A 26,682-nucleotide genomic window follows, 5' to 3' on the forward strand; every position below is an offset into this window, starting at 1 on the left:
ATGGTCAAATAGCCCTTACTTTCAAAGTTTTCCCAATTGTTCGGCTGACTGACTGACCTTCATTTCTTAAAGTAATGATGGCCACTCGTTTTTCTTTACTTAGCTGCTTTTTTCTTGCCATAATACAAATTCTAACAGTCTATTCAGTAGGACTATCAGCTGTGTATCCACCTGACTTCTCCTCAACGCCACTGATGGTCCCAACCCCATTTATAAGGCAAGAAATCCCACTTATTAAACCTGACAGGGCACACCTGTGAAGTGAAAACCATTTCAGGGGACTACCTCTTGAAGCTCATCAAGAGAAGGCCAAGAGTGTGCAAAGCAGTAATCAAAGCAAAAGGTGGCTACTTTGAAGAACCTAGAATATGACATATTTTCAGTTGTTTCACACTTGTTTGTTATGTATATAATTCCACATGTGTTAATTCATAGTTTTGATGCCTTCAGTGTGAATCTACAATTTTCATAGTCATGAAAATAAAGAAAACTCTTTGAATGAGAAGGTGTGTCCAAACTTTTGGTCTGTACTGTATATAAAAAGAATATATCTCAGAACAAAAATAATAATGCCTCCAATAGTTCCATGCTGTAGTTACCTGATAACCAGTAATATTACAACAGGTACATCGTAGAATTCAGCCAAGTGCAGAATCGATAAGTCTAGACAAAATAATAACCATATACATATGGGTAAGGGATAAGGAGTAATAGCATCTGGTTAATCTAGCATACAATCATCATATGAATTTAGGATATCCTCCTTTACGTGGAACTAGTGGCTATAGCAAGGGTAAAATAAAATTGCTAGTGAAATAAGCAGGAGCAGAATAACAGCAGCCAGGGGCGGATTGGCCATAGCAATACAGGGAATTTTCCCGGTGGGCCAATGCCCACAGGGCCACCAGAGCCCTCCTCGCTGCCGCTGGCTGGGTACATACTACGGGGGGCACTATAGGAGTCATTATTAGAGAAAGTTCAGGCAGCATGCTAAATAAAGGGTTGTCTTGGTGCTATGGCTATATCTCACCTCCTAAGCCCCCTGCTCCATATAGTTAGAGACAATTAGGGAAGGAGGAGGACAGACCATTGCAGCTATTGATGGCCACCACAGAGGGACAAGCTTCTGGTATTTTGTGCTGCACTATGGTATTACTGACACTGCCAACTTGTATTGGCGCCATCTATTTGTGATGCCCCACCGTCTGTCAATTTTGACCCAAATAAAACATTGTGGCCACTTTTAGGTTATTTTCCCAGGGTCACTTTAAGTTTCCAGGCCATCTCTGACTGCAGCAAGTAAAATGAACAAACAGTACTGAAAACACATAGAGATACACGCTGAGGCCGGACCCCAAAGAAACTCATCTATTGCCATTGAAACACAGATTGCAGAGAGATAGCACAAAGACAGGTATATTCACACCGAGGATAATGCTAGAGTAAGGACAGAGTGTTGTGCATTAGATAGGCTCCCAATGCTGCTGGAACTTACGGCGAAGCAGTATTATACAGTTGTTATCCGTACTAGTGCAGTACATGCAAATTGACTGTTGTTTAGTTTTTATTATATCATTTAATGCTAGGTATACCCAGTATGGTTATGTGTGGAAGTGACAGAGTTAACCAACTCTGACACATCCCCCTGGAGGAAGTTGGGTATGGATCCTGGATTTGTGGCTAGCTCAGTTTAGTTTGCAGAGGAAGGTAGAGCTGCTCCATGAGCTCTCTCATCACAGGAACAAAGTTTCAGAGAATCACCTTTTTCTGAAAATTAACTATTGAGATTTTACCATTTCTATAGTACAGTACTCTGGTAGAAGAGAGAAGTTCTAGAATCTGTAACGGTCAAGCAAACAGAGTCAGTAAGGTACACTGCTATCAAAAGCAATAGACATTACTGCTTTGAGTGGCATACTGCTAAGACACCATCCACCTGGCCAGTCGTATCTTAAACCCTTAAACCCCAGTTGCAGATTACAAACATTACAAACACCAAAAAAGGCCAATGGTACTATACCATATAAAAGTATTACAATCTTTATTAATCAAAAAAATAATAAATGAATCAGAAAAAGACATGATGAAAAATATATACAACGAACATAGCAAGGGGCACAATACCAGATAAAGAGATCTGTGTCACAATTTAAGATGAGCGGATTTCTCAAAAATTCTATTCGGCCGGTTCACCAAATTGTCAGAAAAAATTCGGTTCGATCCAATCGCTTTAAAAAAACTGCTATTTCCTGGCTGCAGAGAGCCTTTTTAGTGGTGTAGTACACTGTACCTTGCAGTAACATGCATAGGGAGTCTGCTTAGTGAAATAATACTGAGTCTGTATGGCATGCAGATGACAGGCGTCGCTCTTAGAATCACTGCACACTTCACTTATTTGGGCAGTTACGGGGTCAAAACTGACCAAATAACTCAAGTGTGAACTCAGCCTTACAGGTCAATGTTAGCGCCAGGTATAAAGAACTCTGCAGAGGCCCAAGATCCTACTATAGCGTGAAAGAGAGCACTCCTTTTACACCAATGCATTGATTCCACATAGATTTCTACAGAACCTGTTCTATTAAACGCTTATACAAGTAGAGCCCCTCCGACAGAGTGGAGAGAGTGTCAGCAGTAAGTTTGTGTTGACGTCACTGAATATTTTGCCCTTCCTCTGATTCATCAGAACAATAACCCCCAAAAAACAGATCCTGTCTGTGGAGCATCCGCCTTCACTCGGTTAGCATTTGGTCAGCAATCCATCAGTATTGCTAAAGTAAAAAAAAACAGGAGTGGATCCAAAACAGAGATGACACGTGAATGGAATATTTGCATGTCTTCTGTGTTTTTTACCCACTCCTGCTTTTGGCTACCAAATATAAGCAATTCTGATGCAAAATAGGGACCATGTCATGCAGGCCTTACAGCTGTGACAGATCAGAAGAAGGGTCAAATAAATGATGACGTCAGCCAGACCGAAAGGCAAAATAGTGGACCACAGACTGGCACAATGACAGAGTGTGGAGGTGGCAGCAGCAGCATCAGGCGAAGGCCACAGGGTGGCACAATGACAGACTGTGGAGGTGGCAGCAGCATTATCAGGAGGTTACAGAGTGGCACAATGACAGAGTGTGGAGGTGGTGGCAGCAGCATCAGGAGGAGGCCACAGGGTGGCACAATGACAGTGTGGAGGTGGCAGCAGCATCAGAAGGCCACAGAATGGCACAATGACAGTGTGGCGGTGGTGGCAGCAGCATCAGGAGGAGGCCACATGGTGGAACAATGACAGTGTTGAGGTAGCAGCAGCATCAGGAGACCACAGAGTGGCAAGGTGACATAGTGTGGAGGTGTCAGCAGCATCAGGAGACCACAGAGTGGCAAGGTGACACAGTGTGGAGGTGGCAGCAGCATCAGGAGACCACAGAGTGGCAAGGTGTCATAGTGTGGAGGTAGCAGCAGCATCAGGAGACCACAGAGTGACCCGGTGACAGAGTGGGGAGGTGGGTGGCAATACCTCTACCAGCTGAAGATGGTGGGTGAAAGAAAGAGCACTTGGCATCAGATGTGTGGCATCAGGCGGTTGGCAGCATTAGAATAGTAGCTGAGGCAGGTAGCCAGATGAAACCGGTCTCTTTTGCCAAAGTGTTGGTGTGGCACGGTGGATATCCAGTCTGATGCATCAGGCATTGGTGGGTGGAAATCCTGGTTGATCCACGCCTGATTCATCTTGACAAAGGTCAGTCTCTCCACATTTTGGGTGGACAGGCGAGTTCTTTTTGGGGTAACTATGGCCCCCACCACACTAAACATGTGCTCTGATGCCACACTACTAGCCAGGCAGCACAGCTTTTCCAGGGCAAACTCTGCCAGTTGAGACCACAAATCCAGTTTGGCTGCCCAGTAGTCCAGCGGATCTTCAATGTGGGGTGGCAGGGTTCTGTCCAAGTATGCCACCACCTGCTGGTTCAAGTCCTGCTCCAGATCTAGCTGCTGCTGTTGAGTAGTTTCTTCACTAGGCGGGTGAAGAAAGCTGCTCATCGGCGACTCTAGACTCAAGTTGATGCTGATGAAGCTGGAACTGCTCTTACCCCCCCCCCCACCCTGCCCCAGCAGCCATGGCAGAGGAACGTGAGCGCAGAGGGCCCCCCTGGTCAGACCTGCGAGAGGATGGACGATGGCGCAGATAGGCAGCGGCCAACTGACTACATAGGATGTCTCTATAGTAGTTCAGTTTTTCCTCCCTCTCAGCGGGTGTAAAAAAGGCCCCAATTTTGGACCGGTAGCAAGGGTCCAACAAGGTGGAGAGCCAGAAGTCATCCCTCTGCCAAATGCTGACAATTCGGCTGTAACTACGCAAGCCAATTAGAATGCATCGGGCTATTTGTGCAAGTGACTCGGAGGGACTCCCTGCCTCCATCTCAACTGCATACTGCCACGGTGTGTCTGGGTCCTCTGCCTCCTCTTCCTCATCGCCCTGTAGCTCCTCTGGCTGCTCCTGCTCCTCCTCTCCTGTCCATTGTGTATAAAAACCACCCATTTTGCTACACATTGCTTGTGCTCCAATGTCCTCCTCCTCTTCCTCCTCCAGTTCAGCACCCACAGGGCTCATGTGGCCGTGAGATCTAGGCGCCACATCTCCAGTCCCCCGACCAGCCAGATTTACCAACATCTGTTCCAGGACATGAAGCAGTGGAATGTAGTTGTTCATCCCGTAGTCCTGGGGACTGACAAATAACGTGGCTTCCTCAAAGGGCCTGAGCAAACGGCAGGTGTCACGCATGAGCTGCCACTGGCTGACTTCGACGTTACACAGGGGATTACTCCTGTCCGCTTGGATCATCAAGAAATCATTTATGGCCTTTTTTCTGTTCGTATAGTTGGTCCAACATATGGAGGGTGGAATTCCAGCGGGTGGAAACGTCACATATCAGCCTATGTTGGGGGATGCCGTTCTGCCGCTGCAGCTCAAGGAGGGTGCGCTTTGCAGTGTACGAGTGGCTGAAGTGCATGCAAAGTTTCCTGGCCATTTTTAGGATGTCTTGCGGATGGGTGGAAGACTTCAGGAACCTCTTGACAACCAGATTGAACATGTGTGCCATGCAGGGTGCATGGTTCAGCCCTCCTTGACGCAGCGCCAACACCATGTTCTTCCCGTTGTTGGTCACCATGGTTCCGATGTTGAGTTGTTGCAGAAAAAGCCAGGATTCGATTTCTTGATGAAGGACACTGAGCAGTTCCTCCCCTGTGTGACTCCGTTCGCCCATGCAAATGAGGTGAAGAACAGCGCGATACAGCCGTGCCATGCACATGTGGTATGCTGGAGGGGCACTGTGAATTGACCCTGCAGTGGAGGCTGAAGACACGGTGGAGGATGAGGAGGCAGAGGCGGACATTGTCGCAGGACCAATGGTGTAAGAACGTGGAGGCAGAAGCGGCATTACCTGGCCAAGTTGCTGGTGTAGGACCCTACAGATAGTGTCAGGACATGGATGGCCTATTCAATCCTATATGAAGGAATCGGAGACCCCCTCAGGCCTAATATCAGCAGGTAAGGGAAAACAACAAACAACAAAGAAGATAAATTTAACTTCCAGAAGTATGCGGACGAGCAGGAACTCAGAGAGAACCAACACCAGGACTTCCACAAACAAGGAGCTATCAACCGCATAGCATGATGGGTGAGGCCAGACTAAATAGAGGAGAGGGAATGACAACATAAGCTACACCTTAGACAAAAGGTGTGGTCATCCCCAGCAACAATATCCCCAGGCTGTCAATCACGTTCAGCCAGTCTCCTCGATCTTCTAGTCCCTGTCACAGGCGGGACCATGACAGACAAACAGCTCCCTTCGGCTGAGGTGGTGGAGCCTTGACTGCCTGAAATCAGGTGCGTGCCACTGGGTGATGCAGCGGTTGCTGCAGCAGGCTGGACCACCACATCGGAGCCACGGTTCACCCAGGCGACTTTATGGTGACGCTGCATATGTTGATGCAGGGACGTGGTGCCAACATTGGCACCCTTGCCACGCTTTACCTTCTACCCACAGATTCTACAAATAGCCATGTTCACCTCCTTCAGCGGATTAACAAAAAACTGCCACACCGCCCAGTAGGTGATTTTACCCCCAACACTCCGCCCTGAGTGACTGCTACCGCCGCTGCTTCCGTGAACCCCTACACCACTACTTTCTGGGCAGGTAGGCTCCTGCGAAGCGGGTAGTCTACCCCGGGCACGTTTGGCTCCCGACCTCCCACTGCTGCCACCCTGCTGACTCCCGGCCACGCTAGCGACCTGCTGGCTCCGCCGCTGCCTCACGGGCAAGCTGCCACCCTCTTCTCCTTATGATGATGACGCCCCTAATTCACCCAGCTCCCAAGTGCGATGAGCTACATCATCATCATCGAGTACTGTCTGCACGTCACTCATGTCCTCCTCAACGGTCTCTTGGTCAGGAGCCTGACTGCTCGCAACACCAGCTCCCACGCCACTCTCCTCATCATTACTTGCCTGCCTACCTGAGGAAGCGGCGGATGTCTCCTCCACAATTTGGCTGGCCAGTAGCTGCTGACTGTCCTCTAGTAGCTCGTCCTCTCTGTATAGTGGAGCTGAGCCCACAGCATATAATACTTGTCTGGCTGGGGGAACAGAAAAAGACAGAGGCAGGTTGAGGACAGGTGAGGGCACAAGGCCTGCTCCCAGGCCATGCCAACTAAGGGTTGTGTCTGATGAACCCACTGACTCTTGGCTGGGGGTGTCTGATGTCACTTGGGACGAAGTGAATGACCGAGTCAACCATTCAAGAACCGCTGAGTTGCTGGTCAAGACACGACCGCTAGATGACACTGGGAGCTCAAGCCTCTCGCTGCGACTCTTGATGCCAAGCCCCCTTACTCTGCTGCGACCTGTGCCTGCATCAGTAACATTTAGGCCTCTGCCATTCCCCTGTTAGATCAAATAAATAAATAAAAAGAAAATTAAAACACACCAAAAAGGTCTGTAACTTTCTCACTTCACCACACAATGGCTAATAAGCCTTTATTTTTTTCCACTTATACATGCCAGAAAAGGCTTTAGAACAAATAACTGCACCACTGGGCGGCAAATATATATATTTTTGCCACTAATACATGCCAAAATGGGCTGCAATTTTCTCACTTCACCACACAACGGCAACTACTTTCTTTTTCCACTTATACACGCCAGAAAAGTCTTTAGAACATATAACTGCACCGCTGAACAGCAAATAATATATTGTTTTTTGCCTCTAATACACGCCAATAAGGGCTTTAGAACATATAACTGCACCACTGAAGGGCAAATAATATATATTTTTGTGCCACTAATACACTCCAAAGAGGGCTTTAGAACATATAACTGAGCGCTGTAAGGCTGCTCCAACAGCCAGGAGATCCATACCCCGCAAAGAAGATAAAACAGTCAGTGTGCAGTCTTCACCTAATGTGTGGGACGCCACACAGAAGTACAGCACCCGACTGATATACCACTTACTTTTTTTCGTATATTTTTCACTGGATACTCCTTGCTTTTTATTGTTCTACCCATATTATAAATTTTATATTTTTTATATTTCTCACATTACTTTTCCAAGATAATTTTTAACGGACTGCATAACTAATGGACATAGCTAGCAATTGAAAGGGGGTAACCACCACTAGACAATCACAGCATTGTCATACCCCCCACCCGGCACAAACATTTTTTACTGTGCACCTGCATCCCTACTGCCGCATATTGCAAATGAACATTTTTTCTTGAGTACCCCATTTTTTTCAGTACCTCTACAATTTTAGAACATTTACTCCTACTCCCCACTCTCAAACCTACCCTTCTAAAAATAAATATATATTTTTTACCATCACCTGTGTATATTGCTTCTTTAGCACCTTGATAGATGTAGAGTGCCGGTTCTCCATTATATACCTTTATTGTTATTAACTACCCTCCTGATTGGGTGAATCAGTCCAGAACCAGAGCACCTATACATTGCAGTGATCAGGTGAGCAACCAATAACCCATCTCTCTTTCTCCTCATATTTACAATCACCCACATTGGTGCCGCTCCCTGAACACTTACAATGGACATCTGGAATCATGCTGAGAGCAAGAGACTCAGAGTAGAACAATTCATATTTGAAACAGGAAACACTGAAATAAATAATGATAGATCCACCACTGAAACATTCAGAGAACTAGAATCCCTACTACACAAACAACTCCGCCAAAATTGGGAAATCAAATCCCTTGAATATTGTATTAAAAATAACAGAATCCCCAAAGGCCTACAATTAACAAAACTCCCAGCTCAAGACCTCTGCAATGCAGAATTCACCAAAGAGTGGGAAACATTTTTGACGACCCAATCCACTAACCTTACACAAATGATCATAAAAAGAAGAACTCAAATATTAAATGAGACCACTGAAAAAATTACACAAATAAAGGAAACAATAGAACAACTACCAAAAGATGAGGAATATAACACATGGCAAGACAGACTTTGCAAAAGTTTAGACAAACTAGAACAGGAAATCATGGACAGAAAAATAAAAAAACTCAGATACACATTTGACAATATTCACACCGCAAAAAAGCCGCCACAAGAAAGAAACAGACAACCGGACCAAAATGAACCAGAAACAATGCAATCAATCCTCAATATTCCGACCACCAACCGATTTGAAACTCTTTCTAATGAGCATTTTTTAGACAAAACCCCCCCCACCACAAACCACGAACCAGGAAGATGACACACCCCTCCCCATCCAGAGCACAATGCCCCCCCTCCCCACTTACACACCAATACAATCTGAGGAACAAACCAGAACACTACAACCAGGAACACACACCACGACATTATTACAAACCCCTACAGACACAACACCAACAAACGAACTACAACTACAGACAAGAGAACCCACGGAGACAACACTACAAACAACAGACACAAGAAGAAAGAACAAGACACGGAGAGGAAAACGAAAGAAGAAGATACCCCAACAGATACTAGAAAAATCAACAACAACAAATAACAACAACAACACAGTAATAAACCTCAGCACAAAAAATTTGACACCACCACAACTGAATCTCCTTAACAAAGGACTAAAATTTGCCCCTACCACAAAAATAGACAAATTCCACACATTCATTGGTATAGAAAAATTCATCAGAAAACTCTGCCTAAACAAATATTTCATAAAAAACCCAATCACATCCAACATGACAACAGCCACAACCCACAAGCACACAGAATTAAAACCAAAATCAACCAAATTCCCCAGACAAGAAATCAGCCAAGAAATAGCCACATTCAGAAAATGTGTAGAATCGGACATCAGAAGACTAAAACATAAAAAATTCAGAAACAATTTATCTAACCAAGAAATCCATGCAATCAAACAACTACAAATACAGAAAGACATCATTATCCGCCCCGCAGACAAAGGAGGAGCCACAGTAGTTTTAGATAAAGCCCAATACGAGACGGAATGCCTCAGATTATTATCAGACAACACCACATATCAAAAACTTAGTAAAGATCCCATCAATTCATACGACCAAATACTGAAAGACTACTGTCAAAAAGGACTAGACAATAATTTTTTACTTGAACAAGAAGCAAAATTCATCTTAAACACACCACAAAGACTCCCGATATTCTACTGTTTACCCAAAGTCCACAAAAGTTTAGAGAACCCCCCAGGCCGTCCAATAATTTCCGGTATAGGATCATTCACATCAAACCTTTCACAACACATCGACAGATTACTCCAACCGGTTGTCAAAAACACAAATACATACATCAAAGATAGCACACAGATAATTAAGACAATGGAAAACATAGACTACAACCCCAACTGGATCTTAGGCACCCTAGACGTCCAGTCACTATACACAATAATAGACCACAAACATGGGATCGCAGCATTGACTATACAATTAGAAAAAAGTAAGGAATTCAAAAAAGAACAAATAAATTACATAGCAGAAGGTGTTGAGCTAATTCTGGGACACAACTATTTCTCCTTTGACTCCACCTACTACCTACAAACCAGGGGCACAGCCATGGGCACCAGATTCGCCCCCAGCTATGCAAACCTCTTCATGTCACAATGGGAGGATGTCCATATACAGCATCGGCTGGGGACGGATCTGGTGCTATGGAAACGTTATATCGACGACGTGGTCTTCATCTGGCAAAGAAGCGAGGCCGATTTAAAAATATTCCTGGAAGAAATAAACAATAACCAAATTAATCTACAATTCACAGCTAATATAAACAAAACTGAAATAGAATTCCTGGATCTAAACATCAAAGTAGAAGACAATAAACTCACATGCTGCACTTTCCACAAACCAACAGCAAAAAATAGTTTCATCCTCTACTCCAGTTGTCACCTCCCAAGATGGCTAAACAATATACCTGAAAGCCAATTCAGACGCCTGAGACGCAACTGTACAAAAGATGACATATTTGAGAAAGAAGCCGAGACCCTAAAAACACAATTCATTGAAAAAGAGTACCCCCTAAACAAAATAGAAACATCCCTCACTAAAGTAAGAAAACTAAATAGAACCTCTTTCTTCAATGAGAAGCCCCAGAAAAAAATGACAGCACAAATACAAACAAACGAAACCCCAAAACTGATATTACCATTCAGCACACAACACAAAAATATTGAAAAAATTATCAACACCCATTGGCACCACATCCAAAAGGATAAAACGATAGGCCCATCCATCTCCACAAAACCCCACATCATATACACTAGGGCCCCAAACCTAGGCCTGAAAATTGCGCCATCTGTCAAAACACAACAGAAAAAACATAATCTCACAATAAACATATGGCAAAACCTCAAAGGATTCTATAGATGCAATCAGTGCTCCAATTGTAAAACCACCACATTTAAGAAAAAAACCGAGAGAGTACAATCCACAACCACGGCACTAGAACACGAAATAAAAGAATTCCTCACCTGCAGCAGCACAAATTTAATTTACATCATCACCTGTCCCTGCAAAAAACAATACATCGGCAGAACAAAAAGAACCCTAAAAAAACGAATATCAGAACACATAAATAACATCAAAAAAGGTTTTGAAACCCACTCACTCTCCAAACACTTCAAAACACACCACAAACAAGACCCATCAGGACTATCGTTCGCAGCACTGGAAAAGGTAAAAACAGACTGGAGAGGAGGAAACTACATAGCCAAGATGTCCCGTATCGAATCAAAATTTATCTTTGAATTCAACACAATCATACCAGGAGGCCTAAACGCCGACTTTAAACTATTCGGATTTCTATAAATTACCACAAAGAGTGGCCGCCGCTATTTGACTAGCGGTAGGCGTCCGGCTGTCTACCAGCACTCTTACCGACACTTGACACGTGGCCGCCACCCTACCGACACTGCAAAAAGAAGAAGAAGAAAAAGAAGAAATAGATAAACCTACAGAAAACCAACCACCGCAAGAATGACCAAAACAAAACAAACACAGAAACACACAACTCAAAACTGAACCACACAACCCCACAGCAGCACCACAAGAGACCTTAACAAGCACTCCTAGACACCGCAACCACAATCCCAATTACACACTACAGAATACATAACAACCGGATCCCGACAAAACGAACACACAAACACAATCACACTAGACAAAACATGTAGCACCACCAACACTACCCATTCCCACACTGAACACATCACCCCCACACCCTTATCCAGACATCACCATCCCACAAGCATTCCCCAAAACACATCACATCCAAACACTGCGACCACAACACAAAAATCTCGTTAGGCCCCTTTTAACACCAAGTCCACCCCCAAAATACCACAAATCCCCAATACCCCCATAATACACAGTGCTGAAAAGACGCACCAAAAAACGCACCAAAAACGCACCACCAAAAACCGCACCACCAAAAACCGCACCAAAAACGCACTTAGAAACACAATGGCACTGGAGGAACACACACACATATCTCCAAAATAGATCACCACACACCAGCAACTCGAAACACACACTATCAACTAAACACTACACAAAATGCACCCAAATTCACAAAAGATTAAACACACTACAACAAATAAGTTCTTTCCCATCTAGGGCAGAACACAATACCCTAACCGCCCACCTATCTATCACCCCGCCACCACATAACACACCATGAAAAAACGCAACAATACCGCAGGGCAACAACAAAAACAAAATCGAAACCACAACAAGAAACTAGACAAGGCACCTTAGATATCAAACATCCCAAACAAAAATATAACACGAACAAAACACCGCAGAAAAAATACACAGCATCCAGAGCCCAATAGAAACCAGTAAAGAATTAACCACCAGAAAAATATAGCGGTAATACAAGCAAAGCCTCACAACAGACCGGCGGATAACGCAGCGGTACCGCAGCAAAGACAGACACTGAAAAAACCGCAAAATCACAACAGAAACCGCAACCAGCACACACACCAAACCGCCAACCGCAGTAGAAAAAGTAAATAATTGCACATAAAAGAACATAGGATAATAGTACTCAACCAGGTTTTTGATGGAACCATCATACCCAAAAAGTCTGTACCATAGAAAATGAGATCCAGTCCAGGTCTTTTGAAAGACCCACGGGCGGCATAAAAGGCAGGATAACGGCAGTCAGAGGGCTACCACTGATGAAGAAGGCAGCTCAGTCCTTCGAAACGCGTCTGGTGACTCCCCTCTAGAAACCTGCCAAGAATCTTACTTTGGAAGCGCTTCCACACCACCGACCTCATCCAAATCCCCTGGATCGAAAATACATCACCAGCGAAGATCCCAATACTGCACCCGGCAAAGACACGCGAGACGCGAGTCGCCTGAGAAGTGACGTCACACACACGCGGCACGCCGAGAAGACCGGGAAACAGACACCGCTGAGTGCTGTAAGGCTGCTCCAACAGCCAGGAGATCCATACCCCGCAAAGAAGGTAAAACAGTCAGTGTGCAGTCTTCACCTAATGTGTGGGACGCCACACAGAAGTACAGCACCCGACTGATATACCACTTACTTTTTTTCGTATATTTTTCACTGGATACTCCTTGCTTTTTATTGTTCTACCCATATTATAAATTTTATATTTTTTATATTTCTCACATTACTTTTCCAAGATAATTTTTAACGGACTGCATAACTAATGGACATAGCTAGCAATTGAAAGGGGGTAACCACCACTAGACAATCACAGCATTGTCATACCCCCCACCCGGCACAAACATTTTTTACTGTGCACCTGCATCCCTACTGCCGCATATTGCAAATCAACATTTTTTCTTGAGTACCCCATTTTTTTCAGTACCTCTACAATTTTAGAACATTTACTCCTACTCCCCACTCTCAAACCTACCCTTCTAAAAATAAATATATATTTTTTACCATCACCTGTGTATATTGCTTCTTTAGCACCTTGATAGATGTAGAGTGCCGGTTCTCCATTATATAATTTTCTCACTTCACCACACAACGGCAACTACTTTCTTTTTCCACTTATACACGCCAGAAAAGTCTTTAGAAAATATAACTGCACCGCTGAACAGCAAATAATATATTGTTTTTTGCCTCTAATACACGCCAATAAGGGCTTTAGAACATATAACTGCACCGCTGAAGGGCAAATAATATATATTTTTGTGCCACTAATACACTCCAAAGAGGGCTTTAGAACATATAACTGTGCCGCTGAACAGCAGATAATATATATTTTTGTGCCACTAATACGTGCCAAAAAGGGCTTTAGAACATATAACTGCACCGCTGAATGGCAAATAATATATATATTTTTGCCACTAATACACGCCAAAAAAGGCTGTCATTTTCTCACTTCACCACACAACATTCAGAGCAGGGGGTGCCTGGTTTAATGCTCGGGTTCTCCCATTGGCCTCCATTGTGCTCGGGTGTTCTACTCGAGCACCCGAGCACTTTGGTGCTAGATCAACACTAGTTAGTATATAAAATGAGAATGCTTGGACTGGGAGAAAATGTTTGTATGTGGGTAAGTAACTGGCTCAGTAATAGAAAACAGAGCGTGGTTATTAATGGTACACACTTAGATTGGGTCACTGTCACTAGTGGGGTACCTCAGGGGTCAGTATTGGGCCCTATTTTCTTCAATATATTTATTAATGATCTTGTAGAAGGCTTGCACAGTAAAATAAAATGTTTTGCAGATGACACTAAACTGTGTAAAGTAATTGACACCGAAGAGGACAGTATACTGCTACAGATGGATCTGGATAGATTGGAGGCTTGGGCAGAGAAGTGGCAGATGAGGTTTAACACTGATAAATGTAAGGTTATGCACATGGAAAGGAATAATGCAAGTCACCCGTACATACTAAATGGTAAAACACTGGGTAACCCTGCCATGGAAAAGGACCTAGGAATTTTAGTGAACAGCAAACTAAGGCCTCTTGCACACGACCGTATGGCTTTTTCAGTATTTTGCGGTCCGAAAAAAAAGGAATCCGCAAAAAATATGGATGACATCCGTGTGCATTCCGTTTTTTGCAGAACGGAACAGCTGGCCCCTAATAGAACAGTACTATCCTTCTCCGTTATGCAGACAATAATAGGACATGTTCTATCTTTGAACAGAACGGAAAAATGGAAACACAGAAACGGAAGGCATACGAAGTACCTTCGGTTTTTTTTGCGGATCCATTGAAATGAATGGTTCCATATACGGTCCGTATACGGAATGCAAAAAACAAAACGGAAGAGGCCTAAGCTGTAGAAACCAGTGTCAAGCAGCTGCTGCCAAGGCCAATAAGATAATGGGTTGCATCAAAAGAAGCATAGATGCCCGTGATGGGAACATAGTCCTATCACTTTTCAAATCACTAGTCAGACCACACATGGAGTACTGGGCTCCTGTGAACAAGGCAGACATAGCAGAGCTGGAAAGGATTCAGAGGAGGGCAACTAAAGTAATAACTGGAATAGGGGAACTACAGTACCCAGAAAGATTATAAAAATTTGTGTTATTGACTATAGAAAAAAAGACGACTAAGGGGAGATCTAATAACTATGTCCGTACAGATATCTCTCCCATCATCTATTTATCTCCAGGACTGTGACGAGGGGACACCCTCTGCCTCTGGAGGAAAAAAGGTTTGTACACAAACATAGAAGAGGATTCTTTACGGTAAGAGCAGTGAGACTATGGAACTCTCTGCCTGAGGAGGTGGTAATGGTGAGTTCACTAAAAGAGTTCATGAGGGGCCTGGATGAATTTCTGGAGTGTAATAATATTACAGGCTATAGCTACTAGAGAGGGGTCGTTGATCCCGGGAGTTATTCTGATTGGAGTCGGGAAGGAATTTTTTTCCTCTACAGTGAGGAAAATTGGCTTCTACCTCACAGTTTTTTTTTTGCCTTCCTCTGGATCAACTTGTAGGATAACAGGCAGAACTGGATGGACAGATGTCAGCCTTGTAAAGTATGTAAGGGTGGATTCACACTAGCGTTAGGGATTCCGTTATGGTTTCCGTTATAACATGGTTATAACGGAAAACAACTGAATACCCAGACAGAATGCAAAACGGAAGCTTTTAAAAGGCATTCCGTTTGCTTTCTGTCCTAATAGAAGTCTATGTAAATCAAAACGGATCCGTCTGGGTCCCGTTATGCCAGACGGAAAACAACAAAGTCTGTCAACAGGACTTTGTTTTCCGTCTTGCATAACGGCACCCAGATGGATCCGTTTTGATTCCCATAGACTTCTATTAGAACGGAAAAGCAAACAGAATGCCTTTTAAAGGTTTCCGTTTTGCATTCCGTCATAATACAAGTCTATAGGCAGAAGAATGGATCCGTCCTATGGATTCCGTTATTTTCCATAATAACCATCTTATAACGGAAAGCCATAACGGAATCCCTAACGCTAGTGTGAACCCACCCGAACTATGTTAGGGCTCATCCACAAGAGCATAAGTGAAAAAATACTAAAAGTGTATATATTTCAGTGTATACATTTTCATACAAAAGTTTTTATTATAAAAAATGAAAAAATGTGATGACGTGTGAACGAAAAGTGTGAGTAAAAAGAGGAAAATGTGATTTTTTTTTTAAAAAAATGAAAAAATAAAATATATAAAAATTATAATATTATAGAAGAAATATGATTGGGACCAGATAACCGGAGTCTGGTGGGTGAAGCACATCCCCTCAAAATGCAACAATTGATAAATTGACATAAATGTGCATACAAAAATAATGCCATTAATAGACATGGCACAATATGTATATAGATAGTCCACCCTATTATTTCTTATTAGTATCTTGTCCCAACAAGTACATATATTCAATTATTTGATTCTTTTATTTTGGTTTTAACTTCACATTTTTTTCTTTTTTAACTTTTCTTTACTTTAATAATCTTCTTATTTGGTTTTATGCAACTATAAGTCATCCGCCACATCCATTCAAAGAAAGGAAAACCTAAATAAATATACAGATATATACAAAAGATTAAAAACACAAAATAATATACCGTACCCCAGAAATTGCAGATTACAAACATCCCCAAAGCATCACTGCCAGCATCAGATTCTTTAGAGAAAGAAAGTAGTAGTACATGGAGTGTAAACCTGGTCGGTATGCAAAAACATCTGGGGAGATTTGCGCTGTATATTGCTGTAACTTTGTTCTGATAGTGTTGGAAGTACAACAACCCTCATTGTGCACTTCAGTAAAGAGAGACGTTTAGTCTATTACATCTTGCTTGGTTACTGACTCCAACACCATTTCATAGCTCCCAATGTTTGAAAAGTAGAAAGAGGGATATTTTGTGCGCCGCGCATAGCTAAGCCTGTTACTTTGCCCAAAACTTTATACACACCCAATTGCACCCAGTTCCCTTAATGCCCCCATATAGTAATTATTCCCACCTGTATACCACCACACAGTAGTTAGGCTCACATTGTGCCTGCCTCACTGTAGTTGTGGCCACATGTGTGTCATTCACACTAGTTATACCCAGATATGTGCCCCCTTTACAGGAAGTAAACCAAAAAAGTCACTTGCCTCCCTTCAGCCCCCTCCAACATACATTCCCATGTAAATAATATTACTCTCTCCCCCATTCTTCTTCAATATACAGTCCCATGCAAAAGTATGTAAAAAAAGAATGGCCATTAAAAACAGACACATTGTCCATTTTTTAACCCTTTGTGCGTCCATTTTCTGGCTGTCTGGCTGTTTTCAACAGCATTTTGCATCCAGATGAATTTCAATGGATTATCCCAACCCCTACAGTACACATATTGTCCCCCAAAGTGGCGCCCATTGAAAATAATGCCCCATAGTGGCCCCCTAGCATAAATGATGTTCCCTACAGTGGCCCTCAGCACACTATAGTGTGTAAGCACGGCTACCACTGATGGATTGCAGGGTGGTTGTAACCATGGAAACGAGCAGTGTAGAATGTGATGGAAAAATGAATCCAGCCAGCAAAGGAGGCAATATGGACAATCATAATATATTAGTAAGTGCCTTGTATTAACTTTCTCTACATGATGAACTCCACCTTTAAGGTGGATGTAGACGGGCAGATAATCGGGCAGTTCCTGCGAAAGCTTGTTTTCGACAATCTGCCCATCTAAAGATGCAGCAGGCACCTAATTTATCGTTACTGGGCAGCAGATTGTGCGGTCTAATCAGAGATCTGTTGCCCAGAAACAATGATTCTGTATGAGGACGAGCGATGGCAATAGTAAGCCTTAAAGGGATTCTGTCACCAGGTTTGACCCCTGTCAGCTAAACATATGCTGATCTTCAGGGCGTCTTCACGATTCCTAATGTGGGCTTCTAAATGTCATCTGTGGGCTTATTTAGCTAAAAAACAGCTTTTACTAACCTGTCAGTCAAATAAATAAGGTGCCCAAGGGGATGTTAATGGGTGCAAGATGCCCGCCGCACCCACCGCCGTTCGTGCCCAGCGCCGCCTTTCCGGACTTCTGCGCCGCCTCCTAATCCTCTGTGCCTCCTCTCGCTCTCCCTCCCTCCCCCCTCCTTCTGCTGTAAGATCTCGCACTTGCGCACAGGGCTCTGCCTGATGCGCCCGTGCAGACTTCTCCATTTGGCTTCTTACAGCGAAGTGCGCATGCGCCGGCACTTCGCTCAACCTCTGTATGCGCGAGAAGACGCCCTGAACATAAGCATACGTTTAGCTGACAGGGGTCAAACCTGGTGACAGAATCCCTTTAAGGCCTCTTTCATACGGGCATCACGTTTTGGCTCAGGATGCGTCCCAGGTGCATTGCGGCAAACCCGCGCAAGTAGGTACGCAATTGCAGTCAGTTTTGACTGCGATTGCGTTCCATTGTTCAGTTTTTATTGCACGGGTGCAATGCGTTTTGCACGCGTGTGATAAAAAACTGAATGTGGTACCCAGACCCGAACTTCTTCAATAAAGTTCAGGTTTGGGTTCAAGGTTGTGTTGTCGGATGATGGATCATGTGATGGACCATGCGATGAGCGCAGTGACGTCACCACAGGTCCTTTTCCTCACAGATGAAGGCAGAAGAGAAGCCGGGCTGCGCAAACAAGTGGATTAAGGTGAGTTAAATTTTATTTTATTTTTTTTAACCCCTCCAGCCCAATTTTACTATGCATTCTATTTTAAGAATGCTATTATTTTCCCTACCATGTTTCCCTACCATGTTATAAAGGAAAATAATAATGATCGGGTCCCCATCCCAATCGTCACCTAGCAACCGTGCGTGAAAATCGCACCGCATCTGCACTTGCTTGTGGATGCTTGCGATTTTCACGCAGCCCCATTCACTTCTATGGGTCCGTTGCATGAAAAACGCACAAAATAGAGAATGCCACGATTTTCACGCAACACACAAGTGATGCATGAAAATCACCGCTCATGTGCAAAGCCCCATAGAAATGAATGGGTCCGGATCCAGTGCGGAAATCTCGCCCGTGTGAAAGAGGCCTAATACTGTGGAGGTGATCACTGCATGTAATAGCAGCGCTTCACGCCTCCAGTGAGCAAGCAGCCGACTGTTGGGAAGGAACGTCTAAAGCCACCTTTACTATAAGCACTAGTTCCACTTTAAGGAGCATATCCAAAATTCATACGATGATTGTCTGCTCGATTAACCAGATGCTTTTAGGGTACGGCCACACGGTCAGGTTTCCTGATGCTGTTTTGGAAGCCAAAATCAGGAGTGAATTCAAAAAAGAGGAGAAGTTGTATCTGTCCTTCATACATTACCTCCTTATCTTCCTTACCCATATGTACATAGTTATTATTTCCTCTGGATTTATCTATTCTGCACTTGGAACCCACTGAATTGTACGATCTATGTGATATTATGGTTTTTTTGGTCACTACACTACGAAACTATCGACAGTATTATTAGTATTGTTCTCACATATATTCCTCTTATGCATATCCTTATGTACACCATGTCTTTTCTATTGTTGTGTCTGAGAAACGTCACACGAACTGATTGCCTTACATAAAACCCAATAAAAAGAAGCGCCAATTTTTACCTGGAGCGCTCTAGCCATTACTCCCTTGAGCTATCTCAAGTGTCTGGCCGGCCTAACGACTATGGTCACTTGAATTATTATGACATTTGCAATAGAATTTGCAGATTATAATCTCATATTTTACATTAAAAGAAGAAAAGTTCTGCACCGTCTTATACGGTGAAAGGCCCTGCTGGTCGTTAAGTGGTTAAAAAGCATCAGGCACAAAATAATTAGCTGTAAAAATAATTGTTGCATCCGTGGAAACCTGAGGGAACAGCAAAAAATTTTGTTTCAAAAAAAAAGGACTGTTCAGTGTGCTATCAACTTCAATTACTGTGCGAGTCAGGAGGTGGTATGCGGACTAATTAGATGCCTCTCATTTTTGGCAGGAGTGCAGGAGAGCCAGTGTCTGTCTGCCGCACAGCAGTGCCTCCATAAAATAGACCTTCCACCAACACTGTCAATCTCAGCTTCATTGAAAAGCTGCAGCGTTCACCACAGGCTCTGTCAGACTTCATGACAAACAGAAACCACCGCATCCCGGCCCTCATACAGACTGTACAATGAGGGACGTATCGCCACTCATCTCTTATTTCACATGTTGTAGAGTATGATCCTTATGTCTCATCGTGTTCGGTCCACAAACCAAGGGCCCCTGAACCCCGTAAAGCTGTGTGCTCCACCCTATAGGAGTGCACATGATGTTCCTGCAGTAAGATATTACAAACTTCTTATGCCATCATCGAAAAGGTGCCTCCACAAGTCACACAGTGGTACAGTATGGATGCATAGTAGTCTATAGCACCATATACCTGCGTGTACAGAATGATTTCATAATATGGACAAGTGCATGAGCCTTAAAGGGGTCATCTGGGATTTCTATATTTATGGTCTATCCTTAGGATAGGCCATCAGTATCTGATCAGCCTGACTCCCGACGCTGGACCTATTCTGAAAAAGTTGATCGGCAGAGGTGCAAAGTGTCAGAGCTTATAGGACTCCCTATGTCCGCTCTAGAGCTCTTTCCAAGGAAACTCGTGTCCTCTGAGACCATATATGACACAGTTATTCTGTGCAAGGAGCAAGAACACATGTAAGGTGGTGGTTTCAGTGGCAGGCCTAAAGTGGTTTCTCTGGCACCCCCCCTCTTATTTTAGAACATTATGCTCCCTCACTTTGTAATGCTCATATTGTTCCCCTTCCAGGACTGGCCATAGACCCTACAGGGAGTTGCCTGAGCCCTCCTCACTGAGCCCTCCCACTGGCCATAAAGATTTGATGCTCTCAGCATTAATTAATACTAGGAGCATCAGGTACTGTGGACCTGATCAGCAGCCGCTGGTTCCTCCGGAATTCAACAATATCACCGTCCTCAGTATGGTGATAGGGCAGTATTTTATGCTGCACTGTGCTGTTTGGTTTTGCTGGGGCGGTATATTATGCTGCACTACGGTATTGCTGGCCCTGCCTACTTCTCTTGTCTCTGCCTTCTTGTGACTTGTGCTGTTCTGTCTTCTGTCAATTTGGACTCCAGGCCACCTACAACTTGGAGCCACATTTCATTTTTTTTCCGGGGCCACTTTAAATTCCAAGTTGGCCCCTGCTGGAGTCCAATCTGTTTAGCTTACAGAGGATTGTCTAGACCAGGGATAAGCAACCTTCGGAACGCCAGCTGTGGTGAAACTACGACTCCCAGCATGCACACTTGCTTAGCTATTTCAGAACTCCCAGAGAAGTTAATGGAGCATGCTGGGAGTTGTAGTTTTACCACATCTGGAGTACCGAAGGTTGCTGACCGCTGGCCTAGACTGTGCAACATTAGAGAAAACTGTCAACTGCGAGAAGTATTAGGTCAGTATGGGTTTTCAGCTTTTGGATATTAACCAAGAATGACCACATTCACTGAACGCAAACAGAAATCCTGAAAATGAAGGGGAATATTAGAAACTCAAACACAAAGTATATTAAGCGTTCCTCCCATAAACCTGCTAAGTATATAACCCTGTGGTGTACTCTCCTGTCTATCTGATTTATATGGGTCAGCCATGACAGCTTCCATGGAGATTGTCCCCAAAATTTCCAAAGCCTTTTATATTTACAGAGAGAGACTAATGCTCTCTAAACAAAATCCCTACGACATCACATACTTACTTTGGTTGATGATTTGCTACTACCTTCATAGCGCCTCATCATGTGTGCTAGGTTTCATGTTTGATTCCTTGTGTCTAAAGGTTATTTTCCTCATCCATGATCATCCTTATAATAATATAACACATTTTACACTGCAATCTTTTGTTATCAAGATGCAAGACTATATATTATAATTGTGAAGAAAATGTATCTGTGCGAACAAGGTCAAGGCTTGTTGTCACAGAATGGTCACTTCATGTGTTTATCTTGGTACAAGGCATTGGGCATTTTGTCAGGATGCAATGAATTACTCTGATAATTATATAAACCATCCCAGAATGGCCTGTATCATTAACACGCTGTGAGTCCTGACACTGGTGCCTAGTGAATCTCACCCATTGAGTCATCATAAATTTAATATATAGCGTTGTACTGCATGAAGTCCCCGATACACAAACCAATCTAAAAGATTTAGGTCCATAAGAATAATGTCCACCATCAGGGTCAGCTGGGCAGTGCTTAAATAGTACTCGCCAGTACTAATAAATCACAGTCTCTCAACAAACATAATAGTGTTGACTGTGGATGCCATAAATCCGTGGAGGTAACATAAAAAAGCACAATAATATAGAATAATACCACGTGTCCTGGAGAAGTATATCAAGGTGAAATGTGTTGGTTGAGCTGAGGTGGTGATGTGGCAGACATTTGGGTACCCAACAGATTACTGATCAATAAAGATATACTCCTATTGTGTTCGCATTGAATTGCAATATCAAGTGACCCTCAAGAAACAAATAGTCAACAATTTTTTTTTAATTAAAAGGGTTATGTTGTGATTAATCTAAAAAAATTAAACTGAACATGATATAGTACAATTTGTTTTGAACAAAACTAGAAGCAGCCCTGTACTTCACATGGATCCAGAACACTCCCCATTGATTACTCCAATTACTCTGCTAGATTTATTCAAGCCGCCAGTTTAGTGTCCTTCCTCAGGGGGTGTTCCCTTTCTACTGCAGCTCTGTCCTTGTAACTGTCACTACATCTAACAGTAGATCCAGCTGGTGGCAGTTAAAGCATGGGACTGAGCATGTGGGTCCACCTCAGAGATGTCACTGGGGTGGACAGAGAAATAAGGAAAAAACAGACTGGTGGCGCTGCACAGATACATTTTATTGAATAACTCTGTGTCTATGGTAGCTCTGTAATTGAATGCAATTACAAAAGTATTGAGATCCAAGTGCCGGTTTGAAATATTTTCACTGCCGATAATTTAACTTAATGCCATATAGTCTCTGCAGTACTGGAGCAAGTATGATTGCTTGCTATGCGTACAGTACATAATTTGGTGATTTGCCCTAATCCCAGGATACAACTATTCATAATAATAATATATCCTTTCTACTTTAAATTTCACATCAAATCCTTTACCAAGATTCATGTTGTGGTCCCATTTATTTGGGCAACCTTTATCTACAGCAATCTAGGTAGAAGGTATCTACATTTTCCATACTGGCAGTGATTGGGATTTCCATCATGGTCAAACCAGAGCAACAGGATTCTCCAGTGAGCTCAGGGTCTTATATAATATTAGGCCTCAAAGGTCCACCAGAAGACAACCCTAGATGGAGCTGACATTGAAGCTAATCACTTGCCACTAAGGTCTATGGGGGTTATTTACAAACATATTTTTTGGCGTACATCTTTTGCGGATTGTGGAGCAAAGGTTATTTGCACCACAATCTGCGACTTTACCCTGCTCACGCTAGGTCAAAAATGGGGGCGTGGTTGTGGGAGGGGGTGGGCTACCAGACCCATCTTATTAATCATTTTCTATGCCTGGTTTAGGCATAGAAAATGTTCTAAATCTACGCCAGCAAGGAAGCTGGCATAGATTTAGACCGATGGTGAATGTGGCGAAGTTATGTAGAGGCCGGTGCGTCTCCATAAGTTTGGTGGATTCACCGCCAGTGCAGGGGTTATTAAGACCAATGTCTAAAACGCCGGTCTTAATAAATCCCCCCTATGTCTTTTGGAATTATTCACAAACCAATCAGACCTTATTAGTGATAAGTCCTGAGTGTACATCGATAATAACAAAGATTATAATGCAATTAAAAGGGGACATGCCCATGTCCTGCATGGATGGATGATGAGCCCAAGGAATCCCAGTTTAACACTGACCCGCAGTGCACATTTGTTTATACGTCAGCTTTGATAAGGGCTGATTTTATACTATATATGTAGATGTTACCCTTAACTAATACACTGAGCAAAAATATAAACGCAACACTTTCGGTTTTGCTCCCATTTTGCATGAGCTGAACTCAAAGATCTGAAATATTTTCTACATACACAAAAGACCTATTACTCTCAAATATTGTTCACAAACCTGTCTAAATCTGTGTTAGTGAGCACTTCTCCTTTGCCGAGATAATCCATCCCACCTCACAGGTGTGGCATATCATGGTGCTGATTAGACAGCATGAATATTGCACAGGTGTGCTTTAGACTACCCACAATAAAAGAACACTCTGAAATGTGCACAGTTTTGCCTTACTGGGGGGGGGGGGGAGGACAGAAAACCAGTCAGTATCTGGTGTGGCCACCATTTGACTCACGCAGTGCAACACATCGCCGTCGCATACAGTTGATCAGGTTGTTGATTGTGGCCTGTGGAATGTTGGTCCTCTCCTCTTCAATAGCTGTGCGAAGTGCAGAATATTGGCAGGAACTGGAACAAGCTGTCGTATACGCCAATCCAGAGCATCCCAAACATGCTTAATGGGTGACTGGGATGTTTTCATCCTCCAGGAATTGTGCTGCAATATGGGGCCGTGCATTATCACGCTGCAACATGAGGTGATGGTCGTGGATGAATGGCACAACAATGGGCCTCAGGATCTCGTCACGGTATCTCTGTGCATTCAAAATGCCATCATCCGTGAATAGAACGCCTCTCCAACGTGCCAGACGCCATCGAATGTGAGCATTTGCACACTCAAGTCAGTTACAAGAACAAACTGCATTCAGGTCCAGACCCCGATGAGGACGACGAGCATGCAGATAAGCTTCCCTGAGACGGTTTCTGACAGTTTGTGCAGAAATTCTTTGGTTATGCAAACCGATTGTTGCTACAGCTGTCCGGGTGGCTGGTCTCAGACGATCATGGAGGTGAACATGCTGGATGTGGAGGTCCTGGGCTGGTGTGGTTACACGTGGTCTGCAGTTGTGAGGCCGGTCGAATGTACTGCCAAATTCTCTGAAACGCCTTTGGAGACAGCTTATGGTAAAAAAATGAATATTCATTGCAAGGGCAACAGCTCTGGTAGACATTCCTGCAGTCAGCATGCCAATTGCACACTTCCTCAAACATTGCGAGTTCAGCTCATGCAAAATGGGAGCAAAACCGAAAGTGTTGCGTTTATATTTTTGCTCAGTGTAGTATATACTGTATAATATTGTGGCAAGAGTACCCTTAAAGGGGTTGTCCTTCCCTCTTGGGCAGACCTGAAAAGATAACCATACTTACCTGCTTCCTGGTGCTGGCTCCTTCTCTTCCCGGCCTCAGCTGCTTCGCTGTGCTCCCAGGATGTAAATTTCCATTTTGACGCTGCTGCAGCCAAATGCTGGCTCAAGCGGTGACCTGCTCTCCTTGCGTCATGTGACCATTTGACATGCTGCATTGGGAGCAGGACACGGCAGTGGTGTCAGATGGCCTTGCAGTGACCAGGTCCGCAGGGGCAACGCGTGACAGCGGTGTCAAAACGGAAGTTTACATGGGAGCCCAGCAGCACAGCCGAAGCCAGGGAGAGAAGGGGTGGGGTGCCAGAGTCAGGAAGCAGGTAAATACGCTTCCCCTAATGGGTCTGCCCAAAAAAGGGGGGGGGGGGGGGTTTCAAAGAATAAAAACTTTATTGTCCACAGTTTTTTGGGCTCTGCAGGATCTATAGAAGTAGGCCACCTTCACCGCAAACAAGTTCAGATATTTAGATCCGCGCTGTCGATATCCCGAACCAGAAATCCAAAGCAGCTGGGAAGACCAAGTTCCTCCTCTCCACACGAGCACACAGACAATCACTGCAAGCTGGCCGCGTTGCCTCTGTCTCTCCTGGTTTCCTCCTCCTGTAATCCCTCTCAGAGACAAACCAGAGAAGATCCAAGATAGTGAAGTAAGGATATCATATAAAACATGCATGTAATAAAACCAGTTGTTCTGAGAAGGATTACAGGAGGAGAAAACCAGGAGAGAGGCAATATGGCCAGCTTGCAGTGATTGTCTGTGTGCTCGTGTGGAGAGGAGGAACTTTGTCTTTCCATCTGCTTTGAATTTCTGGTTCGGGATATCGGCAGCGCGGATCACCCCCCCCCCCCCCCAAAGGTGCACAACCTCTTTAAAGGGGTTAGAGAATGGCAGGGGAAGCATCAGCACAGGAGTAGTGAGGGATTGGTAAGATGGACATTACTTACAATCCCTCTAATAGTTCACAAAATTGTCTTGAATTCATTGTTTTGTACAAGTAACTTGACTATTACAGAAAATAATTCTGTGTGTCAAACAAAAGCCTTTTTCAGTCTGTCCACAGAGAAGACTTTCTTTTTCTAAGATGATTAATCATCACCAATTAGTTCAGCATCATAACTTGCCAGTTCTCCTTTGTGCTATTTTAAATAGAGACTTGTATTCCTCGGCTCATCCTTACAAATGATCGTTTATGAGTGACCTGGAGGCAACCAAATGACCCAGAGAATTGGAGGAGGGAACACTTGCTCACATTCTCTTAATGGAGCAATGACCATAAAAGGTTCTAGTCTCTGTCTTTCTATACAAGGTTGAGGTTATCAGACTGTTTTTCGATGTTACATTGTGTACTTTTGTACTTTTACATCAACTTTTCCCATGCTTTCAATGGACTGAGAACAAATGGGTCAAAGGTAATAAAAGCTATTGCTTTTGGCACCATTCACCTGAATGAAGGGATAG

Source organism: Bufo bufo, chromosome 1 (genome assembly GCF_905171765.1).
Source record: "Bufo bufo chromosome 1, aBufBuf1.1, whole genome shotgun sequence".
NCBI lineage: Eukaryota > Metazoa > Chordata > Amphibia > Anura > Bufonidae > Bufo > Bufo bufo.